The sequence below is a fragment of the Barbatula barbatula genome, assembly GCF_947034865.1.
Source record: "Barbatula barbatula genome assembly, chromosome: 12".
NCBI classification, from domain to species: Eukaryota; Metazoa; Chordata; class Actinopteri; order Cypriniformes; family Nemacheilidae; genus Barbatula; species Barbatula barbatula.
This window is the reverse complement of record NC_136775.1, coordinates 17,687,953-17,713,357: the sequence shown is the minus strand read 5'-3', so window position 1 is coordinate 17,713,357 and position 25,405 is coordinate 17,687,953.

The window sequence follows — 25,405 nt, the reverse complement described above, 5'->3', positions numbered from 1 at the left end:
ACATTTTGACGGAAGATATGCATTTTCACACACTACACCAGCCTGTAGTGTTCTAGCAGTGTAAGGTTGAGAGCGGGTTTCTTCAGTAGCGGTGTGATGCAGGCCTCTTTGAACGCAGTGGGAAATGTCCCAGTCGTGAGCAAAGAGTTGATGATGTGGGTCAGACCAGGCACAACTGCTGGAGAGATGGCATGGAGGAGATGGGTTGGGATGGAATCCAGTGGGCAGGTGGTAGGGTGGTTGGAACCAATGACCTTGGAAACATCATTTTCAGACAGAGGAGAAAAGGCGGGTGATGGTGGTGTAGAAATCTGGCTGTTGATGGCGGTAGTTTTCTTTACGAAGAACGATGCAAAATCATTAGCCGTTAACTCCGATGAAGGTGTGGGAGCAGGCGGACAGAGGAGAGCAGAGAAGGTTTTTAAGAGTGTGAGAGTCAGGAGAGTTGCTGATCTTCGAGTGGTTATAATCAGTTTTTGCAGAGGTGATGTCAACGGAGAAAGTAGAGAGAAGAGACTGGTAGAGAGAGAGGTCAGTATGGTCTTTTGACTTGGGCCATTTTCTCTCAGCTGACTGGAGGCTGGTGCGATGCTCACGTGGTACATCCGATAACCAGGGCACAGACAGGGATGCACGGGCTGGTCCAGAAGTAGGAGGGCATAGGTTGTCCAAGCAGGATGTAAGCGTGGAACACAGAGTGTATGTGGCACTGTTGGTATTCAAAAGAGAGAGCTCCTCAGAGGGGGGGAGTGCAGACAAGACAGCAGAGGAAAAGCAGGAGGGAGGGAATCCTGATGAGATCCCTGTAGAGAGTGCCAAAAGACTGTTTAGGTGTGAAAAGGGGCCGTCTGCAACACATTGAAGTTGTCTTGCAATCCTATGTGGAAAGAATTTAGTAATGAAAACACTAAATTGAGTAAAATAAAATGCCACTGTTTACTTAAAGTATACTTACTGTATATTGTAAAACTAGTGCTTAAATGTCATGGGGGATTATACTATTCAACAGAGACCCATTATAATGCATTTTGATCAACATGACATAAGCAATTGATAATGTAGGAATCTACACAGAATTGTGTAATATTCACTTGCATGGATGTACCAAAGCATTTGCAACTTGTTCAAAGAAATGAGAAAATGCTTGTTTGATGTGCACAAGTGACACAAGGATGTAAGGATTGAACAAGAAGTTTTGATAATTTCAAATCGGATCTGAGAAATGTACCAAATTGACTTAGAAAAAACTGTATTTAAAGTGGGTGGGGCAGTTTTGTTTCACCCAAGTGTCCCATTTCCACCCCTCTCAAACTGATGCATGGATGCATATAGCCAGAAACAATTTGTTTGATGCATTCAAAGAAGCAACACTGTGTGTCTCAAGAAGCATTTATTCATGATTACGTAGACATGCTAAAATTTCAAGGCCACACACTACACATTACACATGACATTACACATTTCATTAAATTTACATTTAGTCATTTAGCAGACGTTATTATCCAAAGCGACTTACAGACGAGGAAACATTGGAAGCATTTATAACAATATAGGCAACAAAATGCATAAGTTAATTAAATCAAGTCCATTAAAGCCTAGCACAGTATACAAAGCTAAGAATAGTGAGGTAAGTAAAAAAATTTTTATTTAAGAAGACAGAAAAGAATTAGAGGTTAAAATCAGTCATCTACATTTTGACAGAAGATATGCATTTTCACACACTACACCTGCCTGTAGTGTTCTAGCAGTGTAAGGTTGAGCGTGGGTTTCTTCAGTAGCGGTGTGATGCAGGCCTCTTTGAACGCAGTAGGAAATGTTCCAGTGGTGCGCCAAGAGTTGATGATGTGGGTCAGACCAGGCACAACTGCTGGAGAGATGGCGTGGAGTAGATGGGTGGGGATGGGATCCAGTGGGCAGGTTGTAGTGTGGTTGGAACCAATGACCTTGGAAACATCATTTTCAGACAGAGGAGAAAAGGCGCGTGATGGTGGTGTAGAAATCTGGCTGTTGATGGCGGTAGTTTTCTTTACGAAGAACGATGCAAAATCATTAGCCGTTAACCCCGATGAAGGTGTGGGAGCAGGCGGACAGAGGAGAGCAGAGAAGGTTTTTAAGAGTGTGTGAGAGTAAGGAGAGAGGTCAGTATGGTCTTTTGACTTGAGCCATTTTCTCTCAGCTGACTGGAGGCTGGTGCGATGCTCACGTGGTACATCCGATAACCAGGGGGCAGACAGGGATGCACGGGCTGGTCCAGAAGTAGGAGGGCATAGGTTGTCCAAGCAGGATGTAAGCGTGGAACACAGAGTGTATGTGGCACTGTTGGTATTCAAAAGAGAGAGCTCCTCAGAGGGGGGGAGTGCAGACAAGACAGCAGAGGAAAAGCAGGAGGGAGGGAATCCTGATGAGATCCCTGTAGAGAGTGCCAAAAGACTGTTTAGGTGTGAAAAGGGGCCGTCTGCAACACATTGAAGTTGTCTTGCAATCCTATGTGGAAAGAATTTAGTAATGCAAAACACTAAATTGAGTAAAATAAAATGCCACTGTTTACTTAAAGTATACTTACTGTATATAGTAATGAAAACACTAAATTGAGTAAAATAAAATGCCACTGTTTACTTAAAGTATACTTACTGTATATTGTAAAACTAGTGCTTAAATGTCATGGGGGATTATACTATTCAACAGAGACCCATTATAATGCATTTTGATCAACATGACATAAGCAATTGATAATGTAGGAATCTACACAGAATTGTGTCATATTCACTTGCATGGATGTACCAAAGCATTTGCAACTTGTTCAAAGAAATGAGAAAATGCTTGTTTGATGTGCACAAGTGACACAAGGATGTAAGGATTGAACAAGAAGTTTTGATAATTTCAAATCGGATCTGAGAAATGTACCAAATTGACTTAGAAAAAATGTATTTAAAGTGGGTGGGGGTACTTTTGGGGCAGTTTTGTTTCACCCAAGTGTCCCATTTCCACCCCTCTCAAACTGATGCATGGATGCATATAGCCAGAAACAATTTGTTTGATGCATGCAAAGAAGCAACACTGTGTGTCTCAAGAAGCATTTATTCATGATTACTTAGACATGCTAAAATTTCAAGGCCACACACTACACATTACACAAAATTTACATTTAGTCATTTAGCAGACGTTTTTATCCAAAGCGACTTACAGACGAGGAAACATTGGAAGCAATTATATCAATATAGGCAACAAAATGCATAAGTTAATTAAATCCAGTCCATTAAAGCCTAGCACAGTATACAAAGCTAAGAATAGTGAGCTAAGTAAAAAAAATATTTTTTAAGAAGACAGAAAAGAATTAGAGGTTAAAATTGGTCATCTAAATTTTGACGGAAGATATGCATTTTCACACACTACACCGGCCTGTAGTGTTCTAGCAGTGTAAGGTTGAGAGCGGGTTTCTTCAGTAGCGGTGTAATGCAGGCCTCTTTAAACGCAGTGGGAAATGTCCAGTGGTGAGCAAAGAGTTGATGATGTGGGTCAGACCAGGCAAAACTGCTGGAGAGATGGCATGGAGGAAATGGGTGGGGATGGAATCCAGTGGGCAGGTGGTAGGGTGGTTGGAACCAATGACCTTGGAAACATCATTTTCAGACAGAGGAGAAAAGGCGGGTGATGGTGGTGTAGAAATCTGGCTATTGATGGCCGTAGTTTTCTTTACGAAGAACGATACAAAATCATTAGCCGTTAACTCCGATGAAGGTGTGGGAGCAGGCGGACAGAGGAGAGCAGAGAAGGTTTTTAAGAGTGTGAGAGTCAGGAGAGTTGCTGATCTTCGCGTGGTTATAATCAGTTTTTGCAGAGGTGATGTCAACGGAGAAAGTAGAGAGAAGAGACTGGTAGAGAGAGAGGTCAGTATGGTCTTTTGACTTGGGCCATTTTCTCTCAGCTGACTGGAGGCTGGTGCGATGCTCACGTGGTACATCCGATAACCAGGGGGCAGACAGGGATGCACGGGCTGGTCCAGATGTAGGAGGGCATAGGTTGTCCAAGCAGGATGAAAGCGTGGAACACAGAGTGTCTGTGGCACTGTTGGTATTCAAAAGAGAGAGCTCCTCAGAGGGGGGAGTGCAGACAAGATAGCAGAGGAAAAGCAGGAGGGAGGGAATCCTGATGAGATCCCTGTAGAGAGTGCCAAAAGACTGTTTAGGTGTGAAAAAGGGCCGTCTGCAACACATTGAAGTTGACTTGCAATCCTATGTGGAAAGAATTTAGTAATGCAAAACACTAAATTGAGTAAAATAAAATGCCACTGTTTACTTAAAGTATACTTACTGTATATTGTAAAACTAGTGCTTAAATGTCATGGGGGATTATACTATTCAACAGAGACCCATTATAATGCATTTTGATCAACATGACATAAGCAATTGATAATGTAGGAATCTGCACAGAATTGTGTCATATTCACTTGCATGGATGTACCAAAGCATTTGAAACTTGTTCAAAGAAATGAGAAAATGCTTGTTTGATGTACACAAGTGATACAAGGATGTAAGGATTGAACAAGAAGTTTTGAGAATTTCAAATCGGATCTGAGAAATGTACCGAATTGACTTAGAAAAAACTGTATTTAAAGTGGGTGGGGGTACTTTTGGGGCAGTTTTGTTTCACCCAAGTGTCCCATTTCCACCCCTCTCAAACTGTTGCATGGATGCATATAGCCAGAAACAATTCGTTTGATGCATGCAAAGAAGCAACACTGTGTGTCTCAAGAAGCATTTATTCATGATTACGTAGACATGCTAAAATTTCAAGGCCACACACTACACATTACACAAAATTTACATTTAGTCATTTAGCAGACGTTTTTATCCAAAGCGACTTACAGACGAGGAAACATTGGAAGCAATTATAGCAATATAGGCAACAAAATGCATAAGTTAATTAAATCCAGTCCATTAAAGCCTAGCACAGTAGACAAAGCTAAGAATAGTGAGGTAAGTAAAAAAATAATTTTTTTAGAAGACAGAAAAGAATTAGAGGTTAAAATCAGTCATCTATATTTTGACAGAAGATATGCATTTTCACACACTACACCTACCTGTAGTGTTCTAGCAGTGTAAGGTTGAGAGCGGGTTTCTTCAGTAGCGGTGTGATGCAGGCCTCTTTGAACGTAGTGGGAAATGTCCCAGTGGTGAGCAAAGAGTTGATGATGTGGGTCAGACCAGGCACAACTGCTGGAGAGATGGCATGGAGGAGATGGGTGGGGATGGAATCCAGTGGGCAGGTGGTAGGGTGGTTGGAACCAATGACCTTGGAAACATCATTTTCAGACAGAGGAGAAAAGGCGGTGGTGTAGAAATCTGGCTGTTGATGGCGGTAGTTTTCTTTACGAAGAACGATGCAAAATCATTAGCCGTTAACTCCGATGAAGGTGTGGGAGCAGGCGGACAGAGGAGAGCAGAGAAGGTTTTTAAGAGTGTGAGAGTCAGGAGAGTTGCTGATCTTCGAGTGGTTATAATCAGTTTTTGCAGAGGTGACGTCAACGGAGAAAGTAGAGAGAAGAGACTGGTAGAGAGAGAGGTCAGTATGGTCTTTTGACTTGGGCCATTTTCTCTCAGCTGACTGGAGGCTGGTGCGATGCTCACGTGGTACATCCGATAAACAGGGGGCAGACAGGGATGCACGGGCTGGTCCAGATGTAGGAGGGCATAGGTTGTCCAAGCAGGATGTAAGCGTGGAACACAGAGTGTCTGTGGCACTGTTGGTATTCAAAAGAGAGAGCTCCTCAGAGGGGGGGAGTGCAGACAAGACAGCAGAGGAAAAGCAGGAGGGAGGGAATCCTGATGAGATCCCTGTAGAGAGTGCCAAAAGACTGTTTAGGTGTGAAAAGGGGCCGTCTGCAACACATTGAAGTTGTCTTGCAATCCTATGTGGAAAGAATTTAGTAATGCAAAACACTAAATTGAGTAAAATAAAATGCCACTGTTTACTTAAAGTATACTTACTGTATATTGTAAAACTAGTGATTAAATGTCATGGGGGATTATACTATTCAACAGAGACCCATTATAATGCATTTTGATCAACATGACATAAGCAATTGATAATGTAGGAATCTGCAGAGAATTGTGTCATATTCACTTGCATGGATGTACCAAAGCATTTGCAACTTGTTCAAAGAAATGAGAAAATGCTTGTTTGATGTGCACAAGTGACACAAGGATGTAAGGATTGAACAAGAAGTTTTGATAATTTCAAATCGGATCTGAGAAATGTACCAAATTGACTTAGAAAAAACTGTATTTAAAGTGGGTGGGGGTACTTTTGGGGCAGTTTTGTTTCACCCAAGTGTCCCATTTCCACCCCTCTCAAACTGATGCATGGATGCATATAGCCAGAAACAATTTGTTTGATGCATGCAAAGAAGCAACACTGTGTGTCTCAAGAAGCATTTATTCATGATTACGTAGACATGCTAAAATTTCAAGGCCACACACTACACATTACACAAAATTTACATTTAGTCATTTAGCAGACGTTTTTATCCAAAGCGACTTACAGACGAGGAAACATTGGAAGCAATTATAACAATATAGGCAACAAAATGCATAAGTTAATTAAATCCAGTCCATTAAAGCCTAGCACAGTATACAAAGCTAAGAATAGTGAGGTAAGTAAAAAAATTTTTTTTTAAGAAGACAGAAAAGAATTAGAGGTTAAAATCAGTCATCTACATTTTGACAGAAGATATGCATTTTCACACACTACACCTGTCGGTAGTGTTCCAGCAGTGTAAGGTTGAGAGTGGGTTTCTTCAGTAGCGGTGTGATGCAGGCCTCTTTGAACGCAGTGGGAAATGTCCCAGTGGTGAGCAAAGAGTTGATGATGTGGGTCAGACCAGGCACAACTGCTGGAGAGATGGCATGGAGGAGATGGGTGGGGATGGAATCCAGTGGGCAGGTGGTAGGGTGGTTGGAACCAATGACCTTGGAAACATCATTTTCAGACAGAGGAGAAAAGGCGGGTGATGGTGGTGTAGAAATCTGGCTGTTGGTGGCGGTAGTTTTCTTTACGAAGAACGTTGCAAAATCATTAGCCGTTAACTCCGATGAAGGTGTGGGAGCAGGCGGACAGAGGAGAGCAGAGAAGGTTTTTAAGAGTGTGTGAGAGTCAGGAGAGAGGTCAGTATGGTCTTTTGACTTGGGCCACTTTCTCTCAGCTGACTGGAGGCTGGTGCGATGCTCACGTGGTACATCCGATAACCAGGGGGCAGACAGGGATGCACGGGCTGGTCCAGATGTAGGAGGGCATAGGTTGTCCAAGCAGGATGTAAGCGTGGAACACAGAGTGTCTGTGGCACTGTTGGTATTCAAAAGAGAGAGCTCCTCAGAGGGGGGAGTGCAGACAAGATAGCAGAGGAAAAGCAGGAGGGAGGGAATCCTGATGAGATCCCTGTAGAGAGTGCCAAAAGACTGTTTAGGTGTGAAAAGGGGCCGTCTGCAACACATTGAAGTTGACTTGCAATCCTATGTGGAAAGAATTTAGTAATGCAAAACACTAAATTGAGTAAAATAAAATGCCACTGTTTATTTAAAGTATACTTACTGTATATTGTAAAACTACTGCTTAAATGTCATGGGGGATTATACTATTCAACAGAGACCCATTATAATGCATTTTGATCAACATGACATAAGCAATTGATAATGTAGGAATCTGCACAGAATTGTGTCATATTCACTTGCATGGATGTACCAAAGCATTTGAAACTTGTTCAAAGAAATGAGAAAATGCTTGTTTGATGTGCACAAGTGATACAAGGATGTAAGGATTGAACAAGAAGTTTTGAGAATTTCAAATCGGATCTGAGAAATGTACCAAATTGACTTAGAAAAAACTGTATTTAAAGTGGGTGGGGGTACTTTTGGGGCAGTTTTGTTTCACCCAAGTGTCCCATTTCCACCCCTCTCAAACTGTTGCATGGATGCATATAGCCAGAAACAATTCGTTTGATGCATGCAAAGAAGCAACACTGTGTGTCTCAAGAAGCATTTATTCATAATTACGTAGACATGCTAAAATTTCAAGGCCACACACTACACATTACACAAAATTTACATTTAGTCATTTAGCAGACGTTTTTATCCAAAGCGACTTACAGACGAGGAAACATTGGAAGCAATTATAACAATATAGGCAACAAAATGCATAAGTTAATTAAATCCAGTCCATTAAAGCCTAGCACAGTATACAAAGCTAAGAATAGTGAGGTAAGTAAAAAAAAATATTTTTTTAAGAAGACAGAAAAGAATTAGAGGTTAAAATCAGTCATCTACATTTTGACAGAAGATATGCATTTTCACACACTACACCTGCCTGTAGTGTTCTAGCAGTGTAAGGTTGAGAGTGGGTTTCTTCAGTAGCGGTGTGATGCAGGCCTCTTTGAACGCAGTGGGAAATGTCCCAGTGGTGAGCAAAGAGTTGATGATGTGGGTCAGACCAGGCACAACTGCTGGAGAGATGGCATGGAGGAGATGGGTGGGGATGGAATCCAGTGGGCAGGTGGTAGGGTGGTTGGAACCAATGACCTTGGAAACATCATTTTCAGACAGAGGAGAAAAGGCGGGTGATGGTGGTGTAGAAATCTGGCTGTTGATGGCGTTAGTTTTCTTTACGAAGAACAATGCAAAATCATTAGCCGTTAACTCCGATGAAGGTGTGGGAGCAGGCGGACAGAGGAGAGCAGAGAAGGTTTTTAAGAGTGTGTGAGAGTCAGGAGAGAGGTCAGTATGGTCTTTTGACATGGGCCATTTTCTCTCAGCTGACTGGAGGCTGGTGCGATGCTCACGTGGTACATCCGATAACCAGGGGGCAGACAGGGATGCACGGGCTGGTCCAGATGTAGGAGGGCACAGGTTGTCCAAGCAGGATGTAAGCGTGGAACACAGAGTGTCTGTGGCACTGTTGATATTCAAAAGAGAGAGCTCCTCAGAGGGGGGGAGTGAAGACAAGACAGCAGAGGAAAAGCAGGAGGGAGGGAATCCTGATGAGATCCCTGTAGAGAGTGCCAAAAGACTGTTTAGGTGTGAAAAAAGGGCCGTCTGCAACACATTGAAGTTGTCTTGCAATGCTATGTGGAAAGAATTTAGTAATGCAAAACACTAAATTGAGTAAAATAAAATGCCATTGTTTACTTAAAGTATACTTACTGTATATTGTAAAACTAGTCCTTAAATGTAATGGGGGATTATACTATTCAACAGAGACCCATTATAATGCATTTTGATCAACATGACATAAGCAATTGATAATGTAGGAATCTGCACAGAATTTTGTCATATTCACTTGCATGGATGTACCAAAGCATTTGCAACTTGTTCAAAGAAATGAGAAAATGCTTGTTTGATGTGGTGAGCAAAGAGTTGATGATGTGGGTCAGACCAGGCACAACTGCTGGAGAGATGGCATGGAGGAGATGGGTGGGGATGGAATCCAGTGGGCAGGTGGTAGGGTGTTTGGAACCAAAGACCTTGGAAACATCATTTCCAGACAGAGGAGAAAAGGCGGGTGATGGTGGTGTAGAAATCTGGCTGTTGATGGCGGTAGTTTTCTTTACGAAGAACGATGCAAAATCATTAGCCGTTAACTCCGATGAAGGTGTGGTAGCAGGCGGACAGAGGAGAGCAGAGAAGGTTTTTAAGAGTGTGTGAGAGTCAGGAGAGAGGTCAGTATGGTCTTTTGACATGGGCCATTTTCTCTCAGCTGACTGGAGGCTGGTGCGATGCTCACGTGGTACATCCGATAACCAGGGGGCAGACAGGGATGCACGGGCTGGTCCAGATGTAGGAGGGCATAGGTTGTCCAAGCAGGATGTAAGCGTGGAACACAGAGTGTCTGTGGCACTGTTGGTATTCAAAAGAGAGAGCTCCTCAGAGGGGGGGAGTGCAGACAAGATAGCAGAGGAAAAGCAGGAGGGAGGGAATCCTGATGAGATCCCTGTAGAGAGTGCCAAAAGACTGTTTAGGTTTGAAAAGGGGCCGTCTGCAACACATTGAAGTTGTCTTGCAATCCTATGTGGAAAGAATTTAGTAATGCAAAACACTAAATTGAGTAAAATAAAATGCCACTGTTTACTTAAAGTATACTTACTGTATATTGTAAAACTAGTGCTTAAATGTAATGGGGGATTATACTATTCAACAGAGACCCATTATAATGCATTTTGGTCAACATGACATAAGTAATTGATAATGTAGGAATCTGCACAGAATTGTGTCATATTCACTTGCATGGATGTACCAAAGCATTTGCAACTTGTTCAAAGAAATGAGAAAACGCTTGTTTGATGTGAACAAGTGACACAAGGATGTAAGGATTGAACAAGAAGTTTTGAGAATTTCAAATCGGATCTGAGAAATGTACCGAATTGACTTAGAAAAAACTCTATTTAAAGTGGGTGGGGGTACTTTTGGGGCAGTTTTGTTTCACCCAAGTGTCCCATTTCCACCCCTCTCAAACTGATGCATGGATGCATATAGCCAGAAACAATTCGTTTGATGCATGCAAAGAAGCAACACTGTGTGTCTCAAGAAGCATTTATTCATAATTACGTAGACATGCTAAAATTTCAAGGCCACACACTACACATTACACAAAATTTACATTTAGTCATTTAGCCGACGTTTTTATCCAAAGCGACTTACAGACGAGGAAACATTGGAAGCAATTATAACAATATAGGCATCAAAATGCATAAGTAAATTAAATCCAGTCCATTAAAGCCTAGCACAGTATACTAAGGTAAGAATAGTGAGGTAAGTAAAAAAAATTTTTTTAAGAAGACAGAAAAGAATTAGAGGTTATAATCGGTCATCTACATTATGACAGAAGATATGCATTTTCACACACTACACCGGCCTGTAGTGTTCTAGCAGTGTAAGGTTGAGAGCGGGTTTCTTCAGTAGCGGTGTGATGCAGGCCTCTTTGAACGCAGTGGGAAATGTCCCAGTGGTGAGCAAAGAGTTGATGATGTGGGTCAGACCAGGCACAACTGCTGGAGAGATGGCATGGAGGAGATGGGTGGGGATGGAATCCAGTGGGCAGGTGGTAGGGTGGTTGGAACCAATGACCTTGGAAACATCATTTTCAGACAGAGGAGAAAAGGCGGTGGTGTAGAAATCTGGCTGTTGATGGCGGTAGTTTTCTTTACGACGAACGATGCAAAATCATTAGCCGTTAACTCCGATGAAGGTGTGGGAGCAGGCGGACAGAGGAGAGCAGAGAAGGTTTTTAAGAGTGTGAGAGTCAGGAGAGTTGCTGATCTTCGAGTGGTTATAATCAGTTTTTGCAGAGGTGACGTCAACGGAGAAAGTAGAGAGAAGAGACTGGTAGAGAGAGAGGTCAGTATGGTCTTTTGACTTGGGCCATTTTCTCTCAGCTGACTGGAGGCTGGTGCGATGCTCACGTGGTACATCCGATAACCAGGGGGCAGACAGGGATGCACGGGCTGGTCCAGATGTAGGAGGGCATAGGTTGTCCAAGCAGGATGTAAGCGTGGAACACAGAGTGTCTGTGGCACTGTTGGTATTCAAAAGAGAGAGCTCCTCAGAGGGGGGGAGTGCAGACAAGACAGCAGAGGAAAAGCAGGAGGGAGGGAATCCTGATGAGATCCCTGTAGAGAGTGCCAAAAGACTGTTTAGGTGTGAAAAGGGGCCGTCTGCAACACATTGAAGTTGTCTTGCAATCCTATGTGGAAAGAATTTAGTAATGCAAAACACTAAATTGAGTAAAATAAAATGCCACTTTTTACTTAAAGTATACTTACTGTATATTGTAAAACTAGTGATTAAATGTCATGGGGGATTATACTATTCAACAGAGACCCATTATAATGCATTTTGGTCCCATTTCCACCCCTCTCAAACTGATGCATGGATGCATATAGCCAGAAACAATTTGTTTGATGCATGCAAAGAAGCAACACTGTGTGTCTCAAGAAGCATTTATTCATGATTACGTAGACATGCTAAAATTTCAAGGCCACACACTACACATTACACATGACATTACACATTTCATTAAATTTACATTTAGTCATTTAGCAGACGTTTTTATCCAAAGCGACTTACAGACGAGGAAACATTGGAAGCAATTATAACAATATAGGCAACAAAATGCATAAGTTAATTAAATCCAGTCCATTAAAGCCTAGCACAGTATACAAAGCTAAGAATAGTGAGGTAAGTAAAAAATTTTTATTTTTAAGAAGACAGAAAAGAATTAGAGGTTAAAATCAGTCATCTACATTTTGACAGAAGATATGCATTTTCACACTCTACACCAGCCTGTAGTGTTCTAGCACTGTAAGGTTGATAGTGGGTTTCTTCAGTAGCGGTGTGATGCAGGCCTCTTTGAACGCAGTGAGAAATTTCCCAGTGGTGAGCAAAGAGTTGATGATGTGGGTCAGACCAGGCACAACTGCTGGAGAGATGGCATGGGGGAGATGGGTGGGGATGGAATCCAGTGGGCAGGTGGTATGGTGGTTGGAACCAATGACCTTGGAAACATCATCTTCAGACAGAGGAGAAAAGGCGGGTGATGGTGGTGTAGAAATCTGGCTGTTGATGGTGGTAGTTTTCTTTACGAAGAACGATGCAAAATCATTAGCCGTTAACTCCGATGAAGGTGTGGGAGCAGGCGGACAGAGGAGAGCAGAGAAGGTTTTTAAGAGTGTGTGAGAGTCAGGAGAGAGGTCAGTATGGTCTTTTGACTTGGGCCATTTTCTCTCAGCTGACTGGAGGCTGGTGCGATGCTCACGTGGTACATCCGATAACCAGGGGGCAGACAGGGATGCACGGGCTGGTCCAGATGTAGGAGGGCATAGGTTGTCCAAGCAGGATGTAAGCGTGGAACACAGAGTGTCTGTGGCACTGTTGCTATTCAAAAGAGATGGCTCCTCAGAGGGGGGGAGTGCAGACAAGACAGCAGAGGAAAAGCAGGAGGGAGGGATTCCTGATGAGATCCCTGTAGAGAGTGCCAAAAGACTGTTTAGGTGTGAAAAGGGGCCGTCTGCAACACTTTGAAGTTGTCTTGCAATCCTATGTTGAAAAAATTTAGTAATGCAAAACACTAAATCGAGTAAAATAAAATGCCACTGTTTACTTAAGGTATACTTACTGTATATTGTAAAACTAGTGCTTAAATGTCATGGGGGATTATACTATTCAACAGAGACCCATTATAATGCATTTTGATCAACATGACATAAGCAATTGATAATGTAGGAATCTGCACAGAATTGTGTCATATTCACTTGCATGGATGTACCAAAGCATTTGCAACTTGTTCAAAGAAATGAGAAAATGCTTGTTTGATGTGCACAAGTGACACAAGGATGTAAGGATTGAACAAGAAGTTTTGATAATTTCAAATCGGATCTGAGAAATGTACCAAATTGACTTAGAAAAAACTGTATTTAAAGTGGGTGGGGGTACTTTTGGGGCAGTTTTGTTTCACCCAAGTTTCCCATTTCCACCCCTCTCAAACTGATGCATGGATGCATATAGCCAGAAACAATTTGTTTGATGCATGCAAAGAAGCAACGCTGTGTGTCTCAAGAAGCATTTATTCATGATTACGTAGACATGCTAAAATTTCAAGGCCACACACTACACATTACACAAAATTTACATTTAGTCATTTAGCAGACGTTTTTATCCAAAGCGACTTACAGACGAGGAAACATTGGAAGCAATTATAGCAATATAGGCAACAAAATGCATAAGTTAATTAAATCCAGTCCATTAAAGCCTAGCACAGTATACAAAGCTAAGAATAGTGAGGTAAGTAAAAAAATATTTTTTTAAGAAGACAGAAAAGAATTAGAGGTTAAAATCAGTCATCTACATTTTGACAGAAGATATGCATTTTCACACACCACACCTGCCTGTAGTGTTCTAGCAGTTTAAGGTTGAGAGTGGGTTTCTTCAGTAGCGGTGTGATGCAGGCCTCTTTGAACGCAGTGGGAAATGTCCCAGTGGTGAGCAAAGAGTTGATGATGTGGGTCAGACCAGGCACAACTGCTGGAGAGATGGCATGGAGGAGATGGGTGGGGATGGAATCCAGTGGGCAGGTGGTAGGGTGGTTGGAACCAATGACCTTGGAAACATCATTTTCAGACAGAGGAGAAAAGGCGGGTGATGGTGGTGTAGAAATCTGGCTGTTGATGGCCGTAGTTTTCTTTACGAAGAACGATACAAAATCATTAGCCGTTAACTCCGATGAAGGTGTGGGAGCAGGCGGACAGAGGAGAGCAGAGAAGGTTTTTAAGAGTGTGAGAGTCAGGAGAGTTGCTGATCTTCGAGTGGTTATAATCAGTTTTTGCAGAGGTGATGTCAACGGAGAAAGTAGAGAGAAGAGACTGGTAGAGAGAGAGGTCAGTATGGTCTTTTGACTTGGGCCATTTTCTCTCAGCTGACTGGAGGCTGGTGCGATGCTCACGTGGTACATCCGATAACCAGGGGGCAGACAGGGATGCACGGGCTGGTCCAGCTGTAGGAGGACATAGGTTGTCCAAGTAGGATGTAAGCGTGGAACACAGAGTGTCTGTGGCACTGTTGGTATTCAAAAGAGAGAGCTTCTCAGAGGGGTGGAGTGCAGACAAGACAGCAGAGGAAAAGCAGGAGGGAGGGAATCCTGATGAGATCCCTGTAGAGAGTGCCAAAAGACTGTTTAGGTGTGAAAAGGGGCCGTCTGCAACACATTGAAGTTGTCTTGCAATCCTATGTGGAAAGAATTTAGTAATGCAAAACACTAAATTGAGTAAAATAAAATGCCACTGTTTACTTAAAGTATACTTACTGTATATTGTAAAACTAGTGATTAAATGTCATGGGGGATTATACTATTCAACAGAGACCCATTATAATGCATTTTGATCAACATGACATAAGCAATTGATAATGTAGGAATCTGCACAGAATTGTGTCATATTCAGTTGCATGGATGTACCAAAGCATTTGCAACTTGTTCAAAGAAATGAGAAAATGCTTGTTTGATGTGCACAAGTGAAACAAGGATGTAAGGATTGAAAAAGAAGTTTTGAGAATTTCAAATCGGATCTGAGAAATGTACCAAATTGACTTAGAAAAAACTGTATTTAAAGTGGGTGGGGGTACTTTTGGGGCAGTTTTGTTTCATCCAAGTGTCCCATTTCCACCCCTCTCAAACTGATGCATGGATGCATATAGCCAGAAACAATTCGTTTGATGCATGCAAAGAAGCAACACTGTGTGTCTCAAGAAGCATTTATTCATGATTACTTAGACGTGCTAAAATTTCAAGGCCACACACTACACATTACACATGACATTACACATTTCATTAAATTTACATTTAGTCATTTAGCAGACGTTTTTATCCAAAGCGACTTACAGACGAGGAAACATTGGAAGCAATTATAGCAATATAGTCAACAAAATGCATAAGTTAATTAAATCCAGTCCATTAAAGCCTAGCACAGTATACAAAGCTAAGAATAGTGAGGTAAGTAAAAAAAATTTTTTTAAGAAGACAGAAAAGAATTAGAGGTTAAAATCGGTCATCTACATTTTGACGGAAGATATGCATTTTCACACAGTACACCGGCCTGTAGTGTTCTAGCAGTGTAAGGTTGAGAGCGGGTTTCTTCAGTAGCGGTGTGATGCAGGCCTCTTTGAACGCAGTGGGAAATGTCCCAGTGGTGAGCAAAGAGTTGATGATGTGGGTCAGACCAGGCACAACTGATGGAGAGATGGCATGGAGGAGATGGGTGGGGATGGAATCCAGTGGGCAGGTGGTAGGGTGGTTGGAACCAATGACCTTGGAAACATCATTTTCAGACAGAGGAGAAAAGGCGGGTGATGGTGGTGTAGAAATCTGGCTGTTGATGGCGGTAGTTTTCTTTACGAAGAACGATGCAAAATCATTAGCCGTTAACTCCGATGAAGGTGTGGGAGCAGGCGGACAGAGGAGAGCAGAGAAGGTTTTTAAGAGTGTGTGAGAGTCAGGAGAGTTGCCGATCTTCGAGTGGTTATAATCAGTTTTTACAGAGGTGATGTCAACGGAGAAAGAAGAGACTGGTAGAGAGAGAGGTCAGTATGGTCTTTTGACTTGGGCCATTTTCTCTCAGCTGACTGGAGGCTGGTGCGATGCTCACGTGGTACATCCGATAACCAGGGGGCAGACAGGGATGCACGGGCTGGTCCAGATGTAGGAGGGCATAGGTTGTCCAAGCAGGATGTAAGCGTGGAACACAGAGTGTCTGTGGCACTGTTGGTATTCAAAAGAGAGAGCTCCTCAGAGGGGGGGAGTGCAGACAAGACAGCAGAGGAAAAGCAGGAGGGAGGGAATCCTGATGAGATCCCTGTAGAGAGTGCCAAAAGACTGTTTAGGTGTGAAAAGGGGCCGTCTGCAACACATTGAAGTTGTCTTGCAATCCTATGTGGAAAGAATTTAGTAATGCAAAACACTAAATTGAGTAAAATAAAATGCCACTGTTTACTTAAAGTATACTTACTGTATATTGTAAAACTAGTGCTTAAATGTCATGGGGGATTATACTATTCAACAGAGACCCATTATAATGTATTTTGATCAACATGACATAAGCAATTGATAATGTAGGAATCTGCACAGAATTGTGTCATATTCACTTGCATGGATGTACCAAAGCATTTGCAACTTGTTCAAAGAAATGAGAAAATGCTTGTTTGATGTGCACAAGTGACACAAGGATGTAAGGGTTGAACAAGAAGTTTTGATAATTTCAAATCGGATCTGAGAAATGTTCCAAATTGACTTAGAAAAAACTGTTTTTAAAGTGGGTGGGGGTACTTTTGGGGCAGTTTTGTTTCACCCAAGTGTCCCATTTCCACCCCTCTCAAACTGATGCATGGATGCATATAGCCAGAAACAATTTGTTTGATGCATGCAAAGAAGCAACACTGTGTGTCTCAAGAAGCATTTATTCATGATTACGTAGACATGCTAAAATTTCAAGGCCACACACTACACATTACACATGACATTACACATTTCATAAAATTAACATTCAGTCATTTAGCAGACTTTTTTATCCGAAGCGACTTACAGACGAGGAAACAATGGAAGCAATTATAACAATATAGGCAACAAAATGCATAAGTTAATTAAATCCAGTCCATTAAAGCCTAGCACAGTATACAAAGCTAAGAATAGTGAGGTAAGTAAAAAAAATATTTTTTTAAGAAGACAGAAAAGAATTAGAGGTTAAAATCAGTCATCTACATTTTGACAGAAGATATGCATTTTCACACACTACACCTGCCTGTAGTGTTCTAGCAGTGTAAGGTTGAGAGTGGCTTTCTTCAGTAGCGGTGTGATGCAGGCCTCTTTGAACGCAGTGGGAAATGTCCCAGTGGTGAGCAAAGAGTTGATGATGTGGGTCAGACCAGGCACAACTGCTGGAGAGATGGCATGGAGGAGATGGGTGGGGATGGAATCCAGTGGGCAGGTGGTAGGGTGGTTGGAACCAATGACCTTGGAAACATCATTTTCAGACAGAGGAGAAAAGGCGGTGGTGTAGAAATCTGGCTGTTGATGGCGGTAGTTTTCTTTACGTAGAACGATGCAAAATCATTAGCCGTTAACTCCGATGAAGGTGTTGGAGCAGGCGGACAGAGGAGAGAAGAGAAGGTTTTTAAGGGTGTGTGAGAGTCAGGAGAGAGGTCAGTATGGTCTTTTGACTTGGGCCATTTTCTCTCAGCTGACTGGAGGCTTGTGCGATGCTCACGTGGTACATCCGATAACCAGGGGGCAGACAGGGATGCACGGGCAGGTCCAGATGTAGGAGGGCATAGGTTGTCCGAGCAGGATGTAATCGTGGAACAAAGAGTGTCTGTGGCACTGTTGGTATTCAAAAGAGAGAGCTCCTCAGAGGGGGGGAGTGCAGACAAGACAGCAGAGGAAAAGCAGGAGGGAGGGAATCCTGATGAGATCCCTGTAGAGAGTGCCAAAAGACTGTTTAGGTGTGAAAAGGGGCCTTCTGCAACACATTGAAGTTGTCTTGCAATCCTATGTTGAAAAAATTTAGTAATGCAAAACACTAAATTGAGTAAAATAAAATGCCACTGTTTACTTAAAGTATACTTACTGTATATTGTAAAACTAGTGCTTAAATGTCATGGGGGATTATACTATTCAACAGAGACCCATTATAATGCATTTTGATCAACATGACATAAGCAATTGATACTGTAGGAATCTGCACAGAATTGTGTCATATTCACTTGCATGGATGTACCAAAGCATTTGCAACTTGTTCAAAGAAATGAAAAAATGCTTGTTTGATGTGCACAAGTGACACAAGGATGTAAGGATTGAACAAGAAGTTTTGATAATTTCAAATCGGATCTGAGAAATGTACGAAATTGACTCAGAAAAAACTGTATTTAAAGTGGGTGGGGGTACTTTTGGGGCAGTTTTGTTTCACCCAAGTGTCCCATTTCCACCCTCTCAAACTGATGCATGGATGCATATAGCCAGAAACAATTTGTTTGATGCATGCAAAGAAGCAACACTGTGTGTCTCAAGAAGCATTTATTCAAGATTACGTAGACATGCTAAAATTTCAAGGCCACACACTACACATTACACATGACATTACACATTTCATAAAATTTACATTTAGTCATTTAGCAGACGATTTTATCCAAAGCGACTTACAGACGAGGAAACATTGGAAGCAATTATAACAATATAGGCAACAAAATGCATAAGTTAATTAAATCCAGTCCATTAAAGCCTAGCACAGTAGACAAAGCTAAGAATAGTGAGGTAAGTAAAAAAGATTTTTTTTAAGAAGACAGAAAAGAATTAGAGGTTAAAATCAGTCATCAACATTTTGACAGAAGATATGCATTTTCACACAATACACCTGCCTGTAGTGTTCTAGCAGTGTAAGGTTGAGAATGGGTTTCTTCAGTAGCGGTGTGATGCAGGCCTCTTTGAACGCAGTGGAAAATGTGCCAGTGGAGAGCAAAGAGCTGATGATGTGCGTATATCTGCGAAGAAGGTGTGTGAGCAGGCGGACAGAGGAGAGCAGAGAAGGTTTTTAAGAGTGTGCGAGAGTCAGGAGAGTTGATGATCTTCGAGTGGTTATAATCAGTTTTTGCAGAGGTGACGTCAACGGAGAAAGTAGAGAGAAGAGACTGGAAGAGAGAGAGGTCAGTTTGGTCTTTTGACTTGTGCCATTTTCTCTCAGCTGACTGAAGGCTGGCGCGATGCTCACGTGGTACATCCGATAACCTGGGGGCAGACAGGGATGCACGGGCTGGTCCAGATTTAGGAGGGCATAGGTTGTCCAAGCAGTATGTGGGCGTGGAACACAGAGTGTCTGTGGCACTGTTGGTATTCAAAAGAGAGAGATCCTCAGAGGGGGGGAGTGCAGACAAGACAGCAGAGGAAAAGCAGGAGGGAGGGAATCCTGATGAGATCCCTGTAGAGAGTGCCAAAAGACTGTTTAGGTGTGAAAAGGGGCCGTCTGCAACACATTGAAGTTGTCTTGCAATCCTATGTGGAAAGAATTTAGTAATGCAAAACACTAAATTGAGTAAAATAAAATGCCACTGTTTACTTAAAGTATACTTACTGTATATTGTAAAACTAGTGCTTAAATGTAATGGGGGATTATACTATTCAACAGAGACCCATTATAATGCATTTTGATCAACATGACATAAGCAATTGATAATGTAGGAATCTGCACAGAATTGTGTCATATTCACTTACATGGATGTACCAAAGCATTTGCAACTTGTTCAAAGAAATGAGAAAATGCTTGTTTTGTGGGAAATAAGATCAATATATAGATCGATATAAAAATGGATGATTGATTTTGTTTAAATCAGATGTATTTTCCTACATGACATGATTGTGAACAAAAGCTTGAAGCTGAGAGTTCTACAGTTGCTAGATGTTGCCAGAGATCGGAATGTGGTCAGTAAGTGGGGGGTTGCATGTTCTGCTTATGTGTGTGGGGGAACAAGAAGTATCTTATTGTGGTATTTGTGCACACTGAAGGATTTTATCTTATTGTGGTATTAAACGTGCCTTTATATTTAAGATGCTTTAGGATTTCATTAAAGATTACTAATTGTGCATAATATGTTGAAAATATAACCAAGTGTGTGAGTTGTGTTAGCCAAGAGTTGGGGATGATATTGAGTGTATTTTTCCACAGGAAATACTATGTATGTGTGTTAAGATCGGGTTACGCACAGAGCGTGTTGGGCCCCTATATAATCTGTTACAGATGGTGATTTGAAAAACAAGGCAGTGAGCTGATTGGCTGGAGACCAGACAAAGGGGAGAAGAACTGATTGGACCCCGGCTGAAGAAGAGATTCGGCGAGAAATACATATAAATACCAGTGAAACTGTTTTCTCGTGGTCGATTCTGTGTGAGACGTTTTTGTGTCTGAGAATCCACCGAAACAGCTGTTTGATTGGGACTTCTGATCAATAAACTTCAAGATTTTACTTTGACTGGCCTCCTCTCCAATTTTGAATGCGCAGAACATTGCTCAAATGTTCATCAGATGGTGACCCCGACGTGATTGGAGAAAAAGGCATCTAAAGACAATTGTAAAACTCGGGGATTGACCGAAAATCGGGACGAGACAACTTTTAATTCAACACACTGTCGACAGAATAACATAAGGTGAGCAGAGACCTGTTTAAACGAACTTCTGCAGATTGGATATTCCAAATTTATGTGTTGAGTTTGAAGTATATCCGTAACATTGATTAGAAATTAAAAATCATTGATATTTGTTGATCAGAATAAAAGGATATTTTTATTTTTATGTTGTTGTTAAATCCCTTTAAAACACCTGCAAGTATAGAAGCCTTGCGGCATGATAAAGGGTGCTTTTAAAACACCGGCAAGTATCAAAGCCTTGCTGCATGATAAAAGTGAATAAATTGTTAAATCCCTTTAAAACACCTGCAAGTATAGAAGCCTTGCGGCATGATAAAGGGTGCTTTTAAAACACCGGCAAGTATCAAAGCCTTGCTGCATGATAAAAGTGAATAAATTGTAAAATCCCTTTAAATCACCTGCAAGTATTGAAGCCTTGCGGCATGATAAAGGGTGCTTTTAAAACACCGGCAAGTATTAAAGCCTTGCTGCATGATAAAAGTGAATAAATTGTTAAAAGCTTTTAAAACAACGGCAGGTATTAAAGCCTTGCTGCATGATAAAGGTGAATAAACAGGGATAAATGCGTTAAAAAGCGTGTGGGTGACCAATACCATAGTACGCTAAAAGCCGATTAAACTGTGTATATTAATAGTATATTGTGTACTGAATATTACTTTTAAAAAGTATAGTAAACTGTGTGTATTAATTGTGTATAGTATACTGTAATATAGTTGTGTAAAATGTCTGAATTTGAGAAGAAGTGTGTGATTTATGGGAATTCCCCTGTAATTATACAATGGGAAAAAATTGTTGATATGCTAATGGCCCAATCAGAGCCGAAAAATCGAAAAAAGGAAAGGAAAATTTGCATGGAGAATGTGTGAAAGGAATCTGAGAAAGTGTTGATTAAGATCACTCCAAAAATCAGGGAAATGGAGGAAAAAGCGCATGCAAGTTTAAACAAACATGTAGAAGGAGGAAAAGATGTGAAGTGGTTAGATAAAAATAAGCATAAAAAGGAGGAAGAGAGATTGAGAGAAGAATTACGCCTGTGGACACGCATTGCTTTGACTGCAATTGCTTTGAGTTCCCCTAGGGGGGGCACAGGACATGTGCAGTCGGAGGAGCCAGAGAAAGAAATGGTGAGAGAGTCAGGAAGTGCAGGAGCCAGTATCTCGCGTCATACTGAGACCGCCCCCTTATATCCTGATTTGAATAAGCTGTTGCCACCGCCCTACATACCAGCATCAGAGCAAGTGCAAGTGAATGTGAAAGATTCCAGGGTGGAGGTAGACATGCCAGATCTAGATGTTTTAAAGGATCAAATAAACGTGTTGACAGCACAATTAGAATTAATGGTAAATAAACAGGAAACCATACAAAGAAAGAATAGCATAACAAGCCAAAGTGCACGAGTAGTGCACAATAAGGAGGAAGACAAAGACATGAAGGGACAGGGAGCATGTAATAACAGTGAGGATGGAGGGCCACTGCAGGTATGTAGGGACGTAGTTATTAAAGGAACTATGATGTCTACCCCAGTGTCACAGGGTACTAGGAGTCGTACCAGAGCCTGTCAATACACTCCAGCCTGTCAATTCACTCCCCCTCAAGAGAGACAGTGGGACATTATGTGTCACCCAGGCAGTGAGTATGATGAAAGGAATGTTAATGTGCCAAACGCCCAACTAATGTCAGGAGGGGCAACTAACATGCCTCTGTTACAGGGCAACCGAGGGGTACCAAAGTACCAGCCCTGGAGCCATAGTGATATGACAGCTGTGCTGGCAAAATTGCCCCCCATTACATCTGGTGGAGGCAGATGGCTTACAAAGTTGATGGTATTGTGCCACGGCACCACCTTGGCGGTAGGAGACATAAGATTCCTTTTAGGCCAAATTTTTACTGTTTCTCAGATGGCAGAGTTTGAGAAGGATGCAAACCTTGAAGACGAACCCAATGACGCACGGCATACCACTGTCAGTACAGTGATCGCCAGGGCCCTCAGAGAAAATTTTCCAACACCCCCAACCGTATACCAAAACATTAAGTTCCGCATTAAGCCTGGTGAGACTGGAGCGAGTTACTTTTTTAGATGCGCAGCTGAATGGGAGCAGATGGTAGAAGAAGTCTAAATAATCCAATTACGCGTGATATATTTAGAACTGCCGTAATGACAGGGGCCCCCAACGGTGTCAAGCAGGCAATGGAATGTAATCCTGACACTCCAGTAGCCAGTAACGAAATGTGGGAAAGACATCTAGTGTTCCATATTGACAGATCAGTCGATAAGCAGGATAAAGAACAGGAGGAATTAGAAAAGACAAAGCAACAATTGTTAAAACTACAATTAGAAATGGCTAAGGCAGACAGTAAAAAACCAAAACAAATGCCACAACGTCCTGTGAGCAGCGGCTTTGACGGGCAGCCTGGGGTGAAGACCCCACCTTTTCCCATAGTCACACCTGAAACTTTTGGCTATGCTCAGGGAGGACATGTCCCTAATTTCCAATTAATAAAACCATGGGGAGGGTATAGGCCACGGGGCAATAGCGGATGGGCTAGGGGGAAGCCGAGTGGGGGAGGGGTGCGCCACAGGGGCGCATGTCATCAGTGTGGGGGGACTGATCATTGGTGGAGAGATTGTCCCATGGCAGGGGACAGCCAGTATATGGGACCACCTGCGGGGGGATGGGATCCTCATATAGGTGGGCCCAGTGGTCGTGGCAGAGGACCACAAACTCCAAAATACCCGGAGCAACAACACCCACCTCCCCACTCGATTCAGGCGCCCTTGAACCCGACTTGGGGCCAGGGGGAAGGCGCGGACTGTTGACAGGGCCAACAGAGAACAATCATGCGAGGTTTGGCTGAGCCTTACATGATTTTAGTGGTCAACAACAGGCCACTAACAGCTTTGGTAGATACCGGAGCAACATACTCCACAGTAACGAGGGGCACAATCACTGACAGTAGAGAGGGCCACCAGCAGGTTTTGTTGGGAGGACCCTTGCAGGAGATGGCAGACATATATTGGGTGGAATTAGATGATTCTCAATCAGGGGCCAGGGCACTGTATAAGAATCAGTGGCCCTGGATCAAAGACTTAGCTGTCTATTTACCTCCCATCGACCCCCTGCATTGTACACTATTTTATGACCGTAATGACACTGTCACATACCAGGAAATGTTCCATGACATTGAGGGCCAAATGTGGACATGTAGGACAAGAGGGTGTAGTAGTTCCAGTTACACTGACACCAGAACAACAGATATGGTATGAAATGGCAGACACAGCTGAACCTCACATTTCTATGGCACTGCATCCAGGCCATGAAGCTCGAGAGTTAGGAGCTATGACAAAGAGGTTGCGCTTGGTGACCGATTGGGAGCCCTCTGGCATTGTAGGGGTTTTATATTCGCGTATGACAGATTCATATTGGGTACCACAAAAAACGGCCGATAGGGGCCAATTAACTCATCTCGAAATTACAAGAAGCCATGGTCGCGAACTAACAGACGGTCCCGGAGCTGAGCAGTTAATTAACAGCCAGCCGGACGACCTCTGGTCACAAGGTCCAACGGACGTTGGCCTCTGTAACATTGAGCCTGTCACATTTCAGTTAAAATCGACAGAACCAGTTTGGGTCCCACAATATCCTAACAAAAAGGAGGCAGAGGAAGGCATTGCACCCACTGTTCAAGAATTAGTGGAGAAAGGTGTCATTATTCCAATGCGATCGCCATGGAACACCCCGATCTTTCCTGTCAAGAAACCAGGCACAAACAAATATAGATTAGTCCATGATCTGTGTCGAGTAAACAGCCTGGTGGCAACACCAACAATGGCCGTACCAAACCCATATACTGCCATCTCAAATTTGACCCCAGCTCACCAATGGTTCACATGCATTGATTTGGCCAACGCTTTTTTCTGTATACCAATCTCAGAAGAATGTAAATCATGCCTGACTTTCACTTACCGAAAATGTCAATATTCTTATAACAGACTTCCACAGGGCTTTATTTTATCGCCAGGGATATTCAATCAGGTCCTGAAAAATCAGCTGATAAATTGTGTGTTACCTGTAGATTGCGTTCTAATAATGTATGTTGATGATCTTTTGCTGGCAGCCGTAACCAACGAAGATTGCTTAAAAGCAACGGGCGCCATTCTGAGACAGCTGCATGCGTCTGGGTTCAAGGTTAGTAAAGAAAAACTGCAGGTCAGCAGGCCATCTGTTACTTTCATGGGCCGTTTAATCACAGGCCAAGGCACACGTGATGGCATTTTGTCACACCCAAAGCCACACAATGTGAAGGACATGCTTTCCTTTCTGGGATTGACTGGTTTCAGCAGAAGTTATATCCCTATGTATGTAGCGGTCACCAAGCCATTACGAGACATGGTCAAGGAACAAGGCATGAGAAATGTGCAGGCGAAGTTAACATGGACCCCTGAAGCAGAAACCGCATTCATTAAATTGAAAGGGGAGCTGTCACATGCAGCATATCTGCATAGCCCTGATTACAGCAAGGCATTTTTCCTAGACGTTTCTGAAACAGGGAATAGCGCACATGGAGTACTTTTCCAGAAGCAGTCTAGTGCTAGACGTGTGCTCATGTATGTCAGTGTCCTAATGGACGCCATTGAACAACGCCAGCCAGCTTGTGCCAGGTTCACTGCAGGATTGGCAAAGATTAT